At 32.1% G+C, this 14,682-nt stretch overlaps 2 long non-coding RNA genes across 3 annotated transcripts; both read left to right on the top strand.

Annotated features, from left to right (window-relative positions):
- The first annotated feature begins 6,891 nt into the window (after positions 1-6,891).
- Positions 6,892-8,382, top strand: LOC106756752. The gene is made up of 4 exons (XR_002668739.1): positions 6,892-7,210; positions 7,843-7,957; positions 8,053-8,164; positions 8,248-8,382. It is a non-coding gene; the product is annotated as an uncharacterized LOC106756752 (long non-coding RNA).
- Positions 8,383-8,810: 428 nt separating this feature from the next.
- LOC111242074 lies at positions 8,811-14,023 on the top strand. 2 transcript variants are annotated; one of them, XR_002668738.1, is made up of 3 exons: positions 8,811-12,741; positions 12,840-13,167; positions 13,640-14,023. It is a non-coding gene; the product is annotated as an uncharacterized LOC111242074 (long non-coding RNA). The 2 variants fall into 2 exon arrangements; XR_002668737.1 differs by having other exon boundaries at positions 8,830-13,167.
- Positions 14,024-14,682: the final 659 nt, after the last annotated feature.

Raw genomic sequence — 14,682 nt, 5'->3', positions numbered from 1 at the left:
TGAAGAGAGGAGAAGATTCCTTCTTCTTGCAAGAAAACAAGACCCGAAAACATGTGGCGTATTACAATGTTAGAACAACAACATGAACACAGGATGTGAAAATGGACTGTAGTATAGAATTATAGAATTACAAAATTATAAAATAAAAAAATTATAGAATACATGTGACAAAAACTAAGAATGGTAATGGATAAAATAATACTCATATTACCTACTTAACCGTCACATGATCTAATTAAATGAAAATTTTAATGACAAAAGTTTAATTAAAAAATATTAAATTTTTTAGGAGTCAATAATAAAACAAAATTACCAGACTTAATTGCAAGTTTCTAAATTATGAAAACTAAAAATTTAAACCTTACTATTATTGCTATGATTATTATTATTAATGTGATTAAAAACAACAAAAATAATAGCAAAAAAAAGTCAATATTAAATTAAATATAAAAAAATAGCAATAAATCTTAATTATTAGTGTTTGAAATATATGCAGTTGGAATAGGGTGAAGTTAATAAAAGTAGTTTGGATAATACAGATGAATGGTCCCAGAAATCAAGTTGCACAACTTGTGTGAGGGCTGCTACTGATATATAGTAGCTCAAAACCATGCATTAAGCTATACATTAATTAATCAGCCTAATAAACTTATATTCTTTGTTAAAAAATATAAAACACATTATTATCAAGTTGTAAAAATATAACTTAATTTCTGTATTTTCAGTAATACTGTTTAATTCAGAGAGTGACAAATACATATATACTGTAATTTCTGCAATATAAATGTAAAATACTAATTTTTTTTATTTTAATTTTTTTAAATAGGTCGGATAGGGTACGGATAATGCCTACTAGTATTGAGTCGACAAAAAAAAATTCACCCGTTATCTGATCTGTTATTTCAACAGATATCCGTTTAAAAACTATTCAAAGTTATTTTAAAATCTGCAGATATCCGTGGATACCCGTAAATAATTAAAAAATATATATATTTTTATAAATTATTAAAATAAAATTTAAATAAAATTATAAAAAATATATATAATTAATATAAATTAAAGATAAATTAAAATTTAATTTTAATTAAATTTAACCTTATAAAATATAAATTAATAATAATTTTAATTAAATTTAATTTAATAAAATATAAATTAAAGTTTTATTTTTATTTTTGATGTTTAGTGAATATCTACAAACATGGGCAAATTTTTTTGTCATAGACATAGACAAATAGATAGTGTAATTTCTGCACTATAAAAGTAAAATACTCATTTTTTTTATTTTAATTTTTTTATCTTAATAGAGTTAGGTCCATGTGTCCTTAAAATATCTGGCAGCTGCCACAAGTTGCATCACATCACAATGAAACCATTAATTTATGTTCCCTCAAACCCTAAATAAATTTTGAAATGCATTGCAACTTGACCAGTAAGAATCCATGCATGTACTGTATACAAAGGAAAAATTGGCCCATTGTTTTAGCCTTCCACAATTATAATTAATGAAACACTGATATATATAATAAAGTATATAATAGTAGACTTATAATAACTCAGTTATATATATAATTGAAATATTAAAGACAAAAATTTGTGGTTGAGGTGAAAGATAATAGTGTAATTAAGGTTTTGAGAAATGTATATATAGCATATTAAATAATGATGAATAGTGGTATGATTGAGAGGGACATATAACCTACTGGCAGCCAATGTTGGACGTAGATCTTTGAACCCATTGTGCTCACTGACTCCATGACAAAAGTTACAAAAAGACAATACAGTAGAAAAAGGAAAGTTCATGCTTCTGAGAAAAAATCTAGAAGGATTAGTCTATGTGTGTTTGAAGCATTTATAACCAGAAAGTGACCACCTCATTACTACTAAAATTCGTGAGCGAACACTTTTCATGAGTTTCTAGAACTAGTTTAGGAACTTAACCAGATGAGACTTATTACAGTTTGTATAGTTTGGTTTTCTTTAGTGACATGGTTATTCATCAAATCAGTGTCCTCGAGGATAATAACGCCAAATTATAAAGAAAATTAGTGGTTTTCTTACGTGCATAGGCAAATCTCATTCATAAATTACAAGGATAGACGGGTTCTTTTAAGAAAATCGTGTGGAAGTTATATGACTTTAAATGAAAAAAATCATGAATCTTTAACCGTTTTCATATTTGACACTACCGAAAAGTTAAAGATCATTGTAATAGATTACAATGAATAGATAATCGATTACCTTAAGTTGAAGTTGTTAGAAGACAAAACGATTTTAGTTATAATCGACTACACAGATTTAGTAATTGATGAAAATTACTTATTTTGTCTGTATGTAACTTTAGCGTAAAGTAAATAATTATTTATTCATTGTAATCTATTATAACATATTGAAATTGTTAGGAAATTGACAATTTTTATTTTTCAGTGATGACTTTTATTTTTCAGTAGTATCAAATTGTAAGTTGATTGAAAATAGACGATTTTCTAATTTAAAGTCGTGCAATCTCTACACAACTTATCTATTTTCGTAATTAAAAAAAAATCTCTTTATTCATGTAATTTGAGAATGAGATTTGCCTTGGTAGATCCTAACTAGGACATGCAAACAGGACAGCGATTCCACAAGTGCAGTGCAATTAATCAACACTCGATATGGTGTCTATGAAGCTATTAAAGAGTCATTTAAATTAAAAAAAATTGGTGGTACAAGTTTTCTTTTACATGTATTCTTTATAATTAGGTTTAATGTCACTTTAGGTCCCTATTTTCGCTAAGAATCTCAAATAGGTCTCTTTCTTTTTTGGCGTCTCAAATGGATCCTTATTTTTGTAAAATTGAATCAAATAAAGACTTTCTGTCAAATTGATCAAACGTCGCTAAGGAGGGTGTTACATGGCATGTTGACAGTATACATGTATAAGGGAATTTGGCATGCTGACACCCTGGTGGTCGGCCACGCAGTCTGGTGGTCGACCATTGGGTCTGGTGGTCGGCCTAGTGCTATTGAGACTAATCGAACAGAAATCGAACGGTCTATAACACAAGCCGAACGATCATCAATGTCATCAATGTCTTGTTAAGTCATTCATGTCATCAATGTCTTGTTAAAGAACAAATCGAACGCTCTTTTAACACAAGCCGAACGGTCATCCATGTCATCAATGTCTTGTTAAGGAACAAACCATCGGCTTGGTGGTCGACCACTCGGCCTGATGGTTGGCTACTCGACCTAGTGGTCGACCTGGTGGTATTGAGACTGACCGAACAGAAATCAAATAGTCTTTAACACAAGCCAAACGGTCAACAATGTCATCAATGTCTTGTTAAGGAACAAATCGAACGGTCTTTTGACACAAGCCGAACGATCATCCATGTCATCAATTTCTTGTTAAGAAGCAAACCATCAGGCCGACCATTGGAATGAGTGGCCGACCACCAGATCGAGTGGTCGACCACCACGCCGACAATGAGGGTGTCAGCATGTCAAATTTCCTTACACATGTATACCGTCAGCATGCCATGTAACACCTTCCTTAACGACGTTTGATCAATTTGACGGAAAATTTTTATTTAATTCATTTGTACAAAAATAAAGACCTAATTGAAATGTCAAAAAAGTTGGAACCCTATTTAAAATTCTGAAATGAAAATAGAAACCAAAAATACCATTAAACCCAAAATAAATTAGGTTCAGGTTTTAAGTATCTTTATAACTACTAAATCATATAAATATATCAAACGCTTACTTCTTAAATTGAGATAAAAATATTTATTAAATTTGTTCCAACTATTTTCTTGCATGCTTGGATGTACCTTGGGAAATAAACACATTCCAAAGCTTCCTTTTGAATTAAAAAAAAAAACAAACAAACCTTTCATCTATGGCTCTAAATCTAATTATAAAGAACATTTGGGTGTGTTACGTTGCATTAATTTCTATAAGGTGTTTCAACCTGCATCTCCAATGTTTCATTTTGCATCTCCAACTTTTTCAATTTTTTTTTAAACCTTAATAAATATTTTTAACGTTTTCTCTTTCTTATTATTAAAGTAACTATGGAATCCTTTAACTCTACATTTTTTTTAATAAAAAAATTTAAAACTTTGTTTCTTATTTATAATTTAATAAATATATAATTTAATTTAAAAATCTATATTATTTAATATATTTTCATATTTTAATAATTATTAAAATATAATTTGTATTATTATAACAGTCATATTAAAAAAGTTAAAATTAAAATAACTAAAATAAAAGTAATAAAAATAATAATATAAAATCTGATTTAATATATATAAATATATTAAATTATATCAAAATATTAAATTAATGAAATAAGATTTAAAATTTTTTAGATTTCTTATTTACTATTACTTTAATTTTAATTTTTTAATATTATTATTATAATAATATAAATAATATTTAAATATTTATTTAAATATAAAATATATTAAATAATATTAAATTTTTAAATTAAATTAAAGAATTAATAAATTATAAATAAAAAACAAATATTTAAAAACTTTCTTATTAGAATTGAAAATCCGATAACTATGGTATCTTATATTGGTATCCGATGATTATTTTTTTAAAAATTTTATTATCTATTTAAAATTTAATAATAATTTAATTTAATTTAACATTTTAATATAATTTAATATTTTTATATATATTAAATCAAACTTTATATTATTATTTTTGCTTTTTTATTTTTATTTTTTTTTTACTTTTATTTTAATTATCTTAGTTTTATATTTTTAATATAATTATTATAATAATAAAAATTATATTTTAATAATTATTAAAATATAAAAAAAATTAGTAAATTATATTAGATTTTTAAATTAAATTAAATAGTTATTAAGTTATAAATAACAAACAAAGTTTTAATAATTTGTTAGAAGGATGCACTATTAAAGAGTTGTATGGTTACTTTAATAAAAAATAGAAAAAGTTAAAAAAAATATTTATTAAAGTTAAAAAGAAATTTTATAAAAAAATTAAAAGTGTAGAATGAAGTGTTGGAAATACAAGATAAAATATCCAAGAGTGAAATTTTTGAAAAAGTTAAAGGTGCATAATAAAATGTTAAGGTTAAAATTGTAATTTTGAAAAGTGTGGATAAAATATTGGAAGTGTAGGGTGAAAATATAATTTCTGCAAGCCAAATAATTTTGGCTTTCTCTGTCTGTTGCAATCGGAATCGCAACGGGACGACGATAAAAAAAAAGAAAGACGATTTTGAAAAAAAGTTTTGGAGTCGCCACCATAGTTTATTCTGGAAAACTACGGAAAAACCATAAAATGATAAGGTAAGGTCCATGAAAACCAGATTATGGGTTCGGAAGTCGATTACGTGTAGGAAAAGTATTAGCACCTTACAACGCCTGCACTAGCAGTACCTTTAATTAAGTATGCGAATGTGATGTGGTTTTTAAAATGTTTAATCATCCCCGAAAATAAAATTCTAAAGAAAACAAAATATTTTTTATGTTTTTTGTGCCCAACAAGGATTGACCTTGCTCCTACTTATTCTCATTCAGAATGAAAAATCAGGTTACGTAATTCTTTAAACTTTTTGAAAATGATTTGTTTGAGAAATTGTTTGGGAAATTTGCTTGAAAAAAATTGTGGATAAATTTTGATTTTTTTGGGAAGTGACCCTGACAAGGACTAGCCTTGCTCCTATGTATCTCCATTTTTGATGGAGAATCAAGGATTACGTAGTTCTGGCTGAAAGATTATTCGTAGTTTAGAAAAGAATGTTTTGTATTTTGATGTCTTTATAAAAAAAAGGAAGGTTTTAGCACAAGGCCTACGCGAACGGTCGCACATGTGCTTAAATCTTTTAAAATAGTTTTTGTTAACTTTTGAAAGAATAAGAAAAAGGTTTTCAGCACAAGGCCGACGGAATGGTCGCACGTGTGCTTAAACCTTTTAAAATAATTTTTTGTTGATTTTTTGAAAGAAGAAGAAAAAGGTTTTCCGCACAAGGCCGACAGAATGGTTGCACGTGTGCTTAAACCTTTTAAAATCAATTTTTGTTAATTTGTTTGAAAAAAGATTAAAAAAGTTTTTAGCACAAGGACTATGCGAATGGTCGCACACGTGCTTAAACCTTTTGAAATATATTTTTGGTTGATTTTTTGAAAGAAAAAGAAAAGATTTTCAGCACAATGCCTACGCAAATGGTCGCACGTGTGCTTATAGCTTAGAAATATTTTTTTTATTTATTTTTTTAAAAGCAAAGGAAAAAAGTTTCCAGCACAAGGACGACGCTTGCGGTCACACGTGTGCTAGACCCTTTTTTAAAAAATATTTTTGTTGTTTTTGATATTCATATACTTAAAAAGTAGATAAATATTTAAAATAAAAAAGAGAAAATAAAAATAAAAATAAAATAAAAAATAAAAATAGAATTAAAAGATAAATAAATAAAAATTAAAATAAAATAAATAACAACAAAGTAAAGAAAGAAATTGCAAAGGTGCTTAAATAAGAAAATGGGTGAGCAAACTATTTTTAAAAAACTAATTGGGCCTCAGCCCAAGTGGCTAGGGGTGTAAAAATGAGAATGGGGTGTCTAAATTTGTTTCCAATTGCAGACTAGGCCTAAGCCCAATTGGAAAGAGGCGCGGCTTAGCATTAGTGGGGGTGCAGAGGGGCTTTTCTCTTGTCATCAACGAATGGGACATGCGGCGCAAATTAGCAGAAACGGGGGTAGCGAAAGAAGGCTTTCGCTTTTGGGTTTGGCCCAACGTCCCAGGATCCCTTCAATTCAGAAAATCAGGGTTCTCACTTATCTCCCTCGTTTCCCACTCATTCAATTCCCTCAAGACCTAAGGTCTCACAGCTAGAACTGTCAATTAACTTTTTAGCTCCGAGGCCAGCCCTAACCCCCTTTACAGTTAGCCCATTTTTTTCTGGCCCTCGTCTTAAGGGGCTTTTCTAAAGCCCCAAAAGCCCCAAAAGCCCCAAAAAAGGGGTTGGGATTGAATCAGGGCCGGGTCAACCCCCTGACCCCAGAACTTCAGTTTCTTTTGTGCAAACGCTGAACCATTCCCATTTATTTCTGTCTGAAGAAACGCTACGAGCTCAACGGCACGACAGCTTCAACCTCAAAATTTGCAAGAAGGGCAAAACCTAATTCGACCATTCTCTCAATCATGCTCTTGCTTGTCGATTTCACACGGTCCATTCCATTTTGGAGGTACCCACTTCCTTTCTCATCAACTTCATACTTATTTACCTCTCTGATTTAGGTTTTTCTTATGAAATTAACCCGATTTTGAACTGAACAAGAGCATAACCTAGAAAAATCAGAAGCTGTATATTTATAGCATATGCCATCTAAATTAATGTTTTTCGTGATATCTAATAATGTTGTTGGTGAGATGGGGTTAGTAAGCTGAAAAGGGTGAGAATAAATTTTCGGACCCACAATCTGATTTTAGAGTTTGGTCCGTTTGATGAGTGGCTCCCAGATGATGATTAATTGTGATATATGGCTAGGTGAATTTTGTGATATGCTTAATTGAATTTTCACTTTCTTGCTTTTCCAAACGCACCCATTTATTTCGTTTTTGAACATTTGAAAGGGACTCTTTAGAACAAGCGCAACTGCATCTGTTTCATTATTTCAGTGTAAATGGCACCATGTTTTTTATGTTAAAAGTTTCAACCCATGTGATTCTCCTCCTAATAAACACAATCACTTTTATTGGTCAGGGTCGTTTATGTGTTTAATAGTTTCTTGATTTTTGAGGTATAATTGGTGCTTGAAGAGAAGAGTTCTCGGTATTATAATGCTTATATTTTCCTTTTCTTCCTTTTTTCCTGCAGTCTCAATGACAGAGTAAAATTGTTAACATTGTCAGAGTTAACATTGATCATACCAACAAGCTTGTGCTTCTTTATGTCAGGCCACCCTCTGCTTTCTACTCCTTGGATGCTGCAGGTTACTTGATTAACTACACTTTCTTATTATGTAATTATATTGTTTGCACCTTATCTTAAAATCATGTTATTGACTAAGTTGGTAATGTTTTACAGGGTATATCTTTTCCAATGATTTATTGATGCTATGGAAAAGTACAGTATACACCTTATTAATTCAGTGATGGAAAGAGCTGAAGCCACATGTAGAAATTTGAAGGCTACAAATGTAGGTCCACCTTACATAGTGATTTTTGGGGGGTTTGGTTTTGCTGTTCTGGTTTTGATTGTCTGAAATTGGTGATTTTGCAGGTGAACATGGAGAGGGTAGTCGGGGTAGGAGATGCGAAGGATGTAAATTTGATCATGTGCAATGGTTTAATGAACATTATGTTTCAGGTAGCATATTTTCTCTCATAAACAAGCTTGTTATTGGAAGGAAAGTTGATAGCTTTTCGCAAGAAGTACGTGAACACGGTGAGTAAAACATGCATGCACTTACAAGGTGGCAGAGGTTAATTACACAGTAGATTCTAGCTTTCAAGCATTTTGACATTTTGACATTGATGAAATTTCAGTGAGACTGGGGCCAACTATAAGTGAGACTGTTATGGGAAAGTTGAGTCTGGGTGCTGAAATTGTTCAAGTTGGTGGAGTGAAGAAAGTGTTCAAGCATTTCTTCAGAGTGGGAAATGGAGAGAAACTCTTGAAAGCTTCACCGTGCTATCTGTCAACCACATCAGGCCCTTTAGCAGGTCTTCTCTTCATTTCCACAGACAAGGTTTCCTTCTGCACTGAGAGATCAATCAAAGTCTTTTCTACTAAAGGCCACATGTGCAGGCTCCGTTACAAGGTCATAAAACTATCATCTTTATTCTTAAACACCTGACCAATCTCTATATTTCTCTTTATCTCTTTTTACTATATCCTATCTTTTTATTTAATGATAGTATAATATACTTTTATATTTCCTTAATACATGAAACATGGTAAAATATCATAAAAATGAATTAACCAGATGCATAAATAGAATTGCATGTTGATCCTGGTAGCCCTATTCTGTTTAAAGGATCACCTGAGATCTGTAGTTAAATGATCAATCTGAATAGTTAATGTTAATGCCATGATATATTTGTGAGTTTCTATTTGTCCTGGTAACTCTAAATCTATTTTTTACTTTTCTTATATGCTTCAATGAGGTCTGTGTCATCCATGAATATTTTTCTACAATTATAATCTATAAATTCTTAGAAATTTTGTTATGGATTTGTATGTAGTTAGTGCTTGCTATTTTATTGAAATTGTATAATGTTACTTTTAATTTTTTCCTTCAACTTGCATCTCTGTGGCCAAACTGATTTTCTATTAACATTAATTTTGTGTTACAGTTGATTGCTACTGTTGCTTTTTTCTTGCTGCAAAGTCAGAGGAAGCTCCACGCCCTTTGAATAACGTATTGAGAGCGTCCAGTGAAATTCTAAATCCTATTAGTATCTGTTGTTACGCGGAGTATCTGGCATTCTAATGTAACGCCGAATTGGTTAACCAAGTGCATTTGATTGAGTGGTATTACAGATTAACTGCATTTGATTCTTTTAGAAATTTGGTAAAAAGAAAAGCCCATGGGCTGGCCCTGACCCATAGGGCTTTGAGGCTTTTTAGCCCTGTGGGCTTTTTCAATAAAATATTTTTTGGCCCTGTGGGCTTTTTTGGCCCCAACCCACATGGGTTAGGGCCAGGACCTATTAAATGGGCTAGTTTGACAGCTCTACTCACAGCACCATCAATTCGAAACCAGCCACCGCGCCACCACCTACTCCAGTCTCGTCGTCGCCGACGACGCCACACCCCCGTAGTCACCGCCGGCCATGGCGTCAATCCCCTTCTCTCCTCTTGCTTCGAAGAGATAACGATCTTGCCCCTCCGCAGTGCGTCTTAACCGTTGCCGGTGAAGGCACTTGCTGCTGCCGCCACGAGTCATCGTCACAGGAAACCCTAGTCGGACCACCGCCAAGCGCAACCACTACTTACCATCAGGACCATCAACGACCACAGCTCCAAGCTCAGCTTCTCTTCCCTCTTCGCGTGAGAGAGATAGCTCTCCCTTTTGAGCTCGAAGCCACCACCACCGGCGGAACTGTTCGCCGTCACCTCCACCGAACAGGCTGCCATTCACCGCCTGACGCAGCGCCAACCATGGATCGGATTCTACCTCCGCCTAACCTTCCTTGCCGTGACTCTCACACGCTAGAGATTCTTATTTCATTTCTAAGGTTTTTCCTTTTCTTCCAAACCCTTCTTTCTTCACTTCCTTTCACTTACACTATCACTCTCAGTCTCCTTCACTTGACCATGACAATGTTCGGGACCTGGTCTCCCAATTTCGTAGCATGTTTCATATGCGTCCTGTTCCTCCCATCTACCAATTTGAGAAGATTTTGGGATCTCTTACAAGGATGAAACACTATTCTACAACTATTTCCCTTTTTAAGGAAATGGAACTCAAGGGAATTCAGAGTAATCTTGTCATTTTCAGCATCGTCATCAATTGTTTCTGTCATTTACATCAAATGACCTTTGCCTTCTCTGTTCTTGCCAAAATTCTCAAACTTGGTTATCATCCCGATGTCGTAACCTTAAGTACCCTCATTAAAGGTCTTTGTCTTAATAATGAAGTCACAAAAGCTGCTGCTATCAAGTTGCTCAGAATAATAGAACACGGATTATGTAAGTCTATTGTGGCAATGTACTGTGTAATTGACTCTTTATTCAAAGATAATCTTGTAGAAGAGGTTTATGATATGGTTATTAAAGTGATGTCAAACAACATCATGCCTGATGTTTATATATATACTGTAATGATCGATGTTTTATGTAAGAAAAAAAAATAAAAGAAGTGTCTATATGATAGTTTTTGCATCATTGTCTTAAATACTTCAAATGTCTTGTCTATATGATAATTTTTGCAAAACGTTTGTATCAAGATGTAAAGTGCTAAACACATGTTCCTCTTGTGCATTTTCTCAAAGAGATTCATGGTCTCATCCACTCTTTCACTCTTACATAATCTATTAATCATGATATTGTTGCTGTAAACATTAGGAGTTATTCCAATTTGGGTCATAGCATTAAATACGTGTTTAGCCCTTTGCACCTTGTTAACTAAAATATAGCCATCCATCAAAGTGCATATATCATTGTTACCTTTAGCACTTTGATGGATGGGTATATTTTAGTTAACAAGGTGCAAAGTGCTAAACACATTTAATGCTATGACCCAAATTGGAATAATTCCTAATGTTTACAGCAATAATATCATGATTAATGGATTATGTAAGAGTGAAAGAGTGGATGAGGCCATGAATCTCTTTCAGAATATGCAGAAGAGAAACATGTGTTTAGCACTTTATACCTTGATATAGGCTTTTTGCAAAAACTATCATATAGACAAAGCATTTGAAGTATTCAAGACAGTGATGCCAAAACTATCATATAAACACTTCTTTTATCTTTCTTTCCTTACATAAAGCATCGATGATTACAATTTAGATATAAACACCAGGCATGATGTTGTTTGAGATCATTTTAATAATCATATCATAAGTCTCTTTTGCAAGATAATCTTTAAACAGAGAGTCAATTATAGTGGCATAGATTACCAATTAGACTTACATAGTCTACCTTCTATTATAGTGGCTCCAAAATTCGCTCTTAAGGCTCGACAGCTATGATGACTTGGGCACAAGCCCAATTTCCTTAGTCTAGTATTTCTTTTACTTGTATTAGAGATGTGTACAATGTGTTAGGCATGTGGTACATTTAGCCTTATATATAGGCATGCTAACACATCTTGTAGGGACTTTTGAGATAATGAATTAATTTCCTGTTGAGATTACTCCAGAATTAATTCCTTGAAAGTCAAGGCTGAAGAATCCAAGGGATTCCTCAACCACCTTCCACTCACGTACCATTCTTTCATTCTCCAACATCAGATATTTCTCTCTCCTCCACCTAAACACCACTCAACTTCAGCCGCATGGCTCAATCAGCGTCAGCCCTTATTTCCTACGCTGCATTTTCATTCTCACACACCACGGAACCATTCTCTCACCTTTCTCTGCTTGGAAGCTAGGGTTTCTTCACAGACCAATGTCTTCCACCACAGATTCCCATCCTATCCACCGGTAAATTTGTTTTTCCTTCCTAGATCCACCTTCTCATCATCATCTCCTTCACTTTAACCGAACGTTTTCCTCGGTTTCCTTCACTTTCACCGAACCAAACTCCATTTTCGTTCCAGTCTTCGGTTCAGTCGGTGAAACCTTCTTTTTCACCGATTAAAACACTTCAGATCCCTAAACTTAGCACTTATACCGAACAAACCACCCTAAACCCTAGGTTCTCCGTTTCCGGTCTTCCGCTGCGTCTAAGGTCCGGTTCGCCAGTCGATCCGTGCCAGTTTCTTCGGCTCGTCACCGATCTGCCTGATTTGAAGAATATTAATCAAATACTTATTGGATTTGATGAGCATTGCTTTGCTGATCAGAGATTGTATGTGATGTATAAAATTCTTCAAATTGAGCTGACGGCTAATGATATAATAATTAAGTTGACAGGGGAAGCTCAAATTTTTGAACGCTGAACGATGTTCATTTCTTCTTTATTTTTAGTGAATCCTTAAATTTTGATGAGCTTCATAGTTTTTTGAATCCATCAAGCATTTCAATTTCTCATAATTCCTTGTCATCAAACCCATCTTCACTAGCAGAGCAATCAGCATATCTGACGTGTGAAAATGTTAAACTGGTATATCATTTCTTCTTTATTTTCAGTGAATCACTTCTGTAGCTTTGTCACCAGTTACATACTTTCTACTGCTCGGTAATGATCAATTGTTCATGTAGGAACCATTACATGCTTGCCCAGCTATATCAATAATTATAATTGGAGAGAATCATTGACGGGGCCTTTACCGAAAAGTAATGGATATTGAAACCAAACTTTCTTTGTGTAGGTGCTGCCCCATTTGTAGATAGAAGTGATATAACTGCTCTTATAATGGGACTTGATACTTAATTTTTGTTTATTCCCTTCTGTTATATTTGTCTTCCATCACTTTATTATTAACATGGAGAGTTTGAAACAGCAATGCCACCTTAGTGACTGAGTTTTTCTTCATTGATGCAATTTTCCAACAAACACCGTGTGCTTTTGATTGGAACTCCTCTCCAGGTATATTTAAATTCATGCCATTGTGCCTACGATGATTTACTTATGATGTTTTGAACTCTTTTAACAACATGGGTTCATTTGAAATTGTCTGGTTTGTTTTTCGACTTCCTACTGGGGTTTGTTTAATGTCTAGAAAGCATGCGAGTCTTGTGATTAGAGTGAAGAATTTTATTTTCTTAAAGTCATTCGTGCCTCAGTGGATGGAATACACACATAATTATTATAAAGATATTAAAGTATTTTGTTTCTAATAATGTTCTATTTACAACTTTAAATTATTAACCAGTTTCATTGATGTGATTTTTTAGTCTTTGGGTATAAAGAAGATAAGGTGCATCATGTTAACTTTCTCACAATGCACACTCACACGAAGGCAATCAAACAAGAGAGAGTAAAGGAATTGTGTGTATATTTACTGTAATGGTATAACGAAAAACAAAGGGGAACTAATTTATCTCTTTATTTTGTGCAGAATTTGTATGACTGGATAGGTTATTCTGATTACATGTCGAGTATGTTGAAAGGTAGGGGAGCTATCCTTGTACTTGTATTTTTGTGATGTTATGATCATACGATACATTAGAATAATCGAATGGTTACAAAGAGATCTATCCTTAAAAATGTATGGTTTGAATGGATGATTTTGCATTTATAGTCAATATGAATGGATGGAATGGATATAAATATTTGTTGTGAAATGATGAACTCTAATTACTCTATACCGAGATTGATGATATTGAGACATGTCTAATAGCTGCATGTGAAGGACATGAGTATACTCAAGTCCAAAGCTGCGTGTGGAGATGACTATTTTAGTTTATTTTAGTTAAATGCAGTTTTAGTTTATTTTACTTTATAGAGATATGAGTTAAATGCTGTTTACTTTAGTTTTTATTGTATGCAGGAATTATTTTGTAATTTCCTAGGTAATTTTCTAGGAACAAAACAACACATTAGATGAATGTGACTGGTTTTGGTTTTTAGTTTTTTTTTTCCCCTGGTTTGGAGTTTTGTAACCACATTGAAGTTCCATGGATACTCACTTTCAAATTTTCTTTGCAACCAAGTATAATTGATTCTACATTTTATCCTTGTTTTATAACAACATAATTTTAAACATTTATTATAATTTATATCATTCAATATTTAAATTAACTATTTGTGTAGAAATCATATGATATTAATTATTTTTCATTTATTTTAGTATTATATGAAAGTTATCATTCAAGTACAAATCCATAAAAACTGAAAAATATGTAAATATTTATAACTTGTGCATAAATTGGATGGTTTGATAAACTCTATTATTTAATAATATTGTAATATTGTTTTAAGTGTTTAATGATCCATCATCTATATTAAAGAACAACTTGATCTAAATAAGACAATAATGAACGAATCATCTCCTCCAACATTTATTTTGATTAGTTTTTTGTTTTAAGTTATATTACCTATTTTATTCAATAGAATGACTTATATTTATTTTGACTTTGAAAATGTTTATTATATATTGAC

The sequence above is a fragment of the Vigna radiata genome, chromosome 1 (genome assembly GCF_000741045.1).
Source record: "Vigna radiata var. radiata cultivar VC1973A chromosome 1, Vradiata_ver6, whole genome shotgun sequence".
Lineage (NCBI taxonomy): Eukaryota > Viridiplantae > Streptophyta > Magnoliopsida > Fabales > Fabaceae > Vigna > Vigna radiata.
This window is presented reverse-complemented; position numbering and strand designations above follow the sequence as displayed.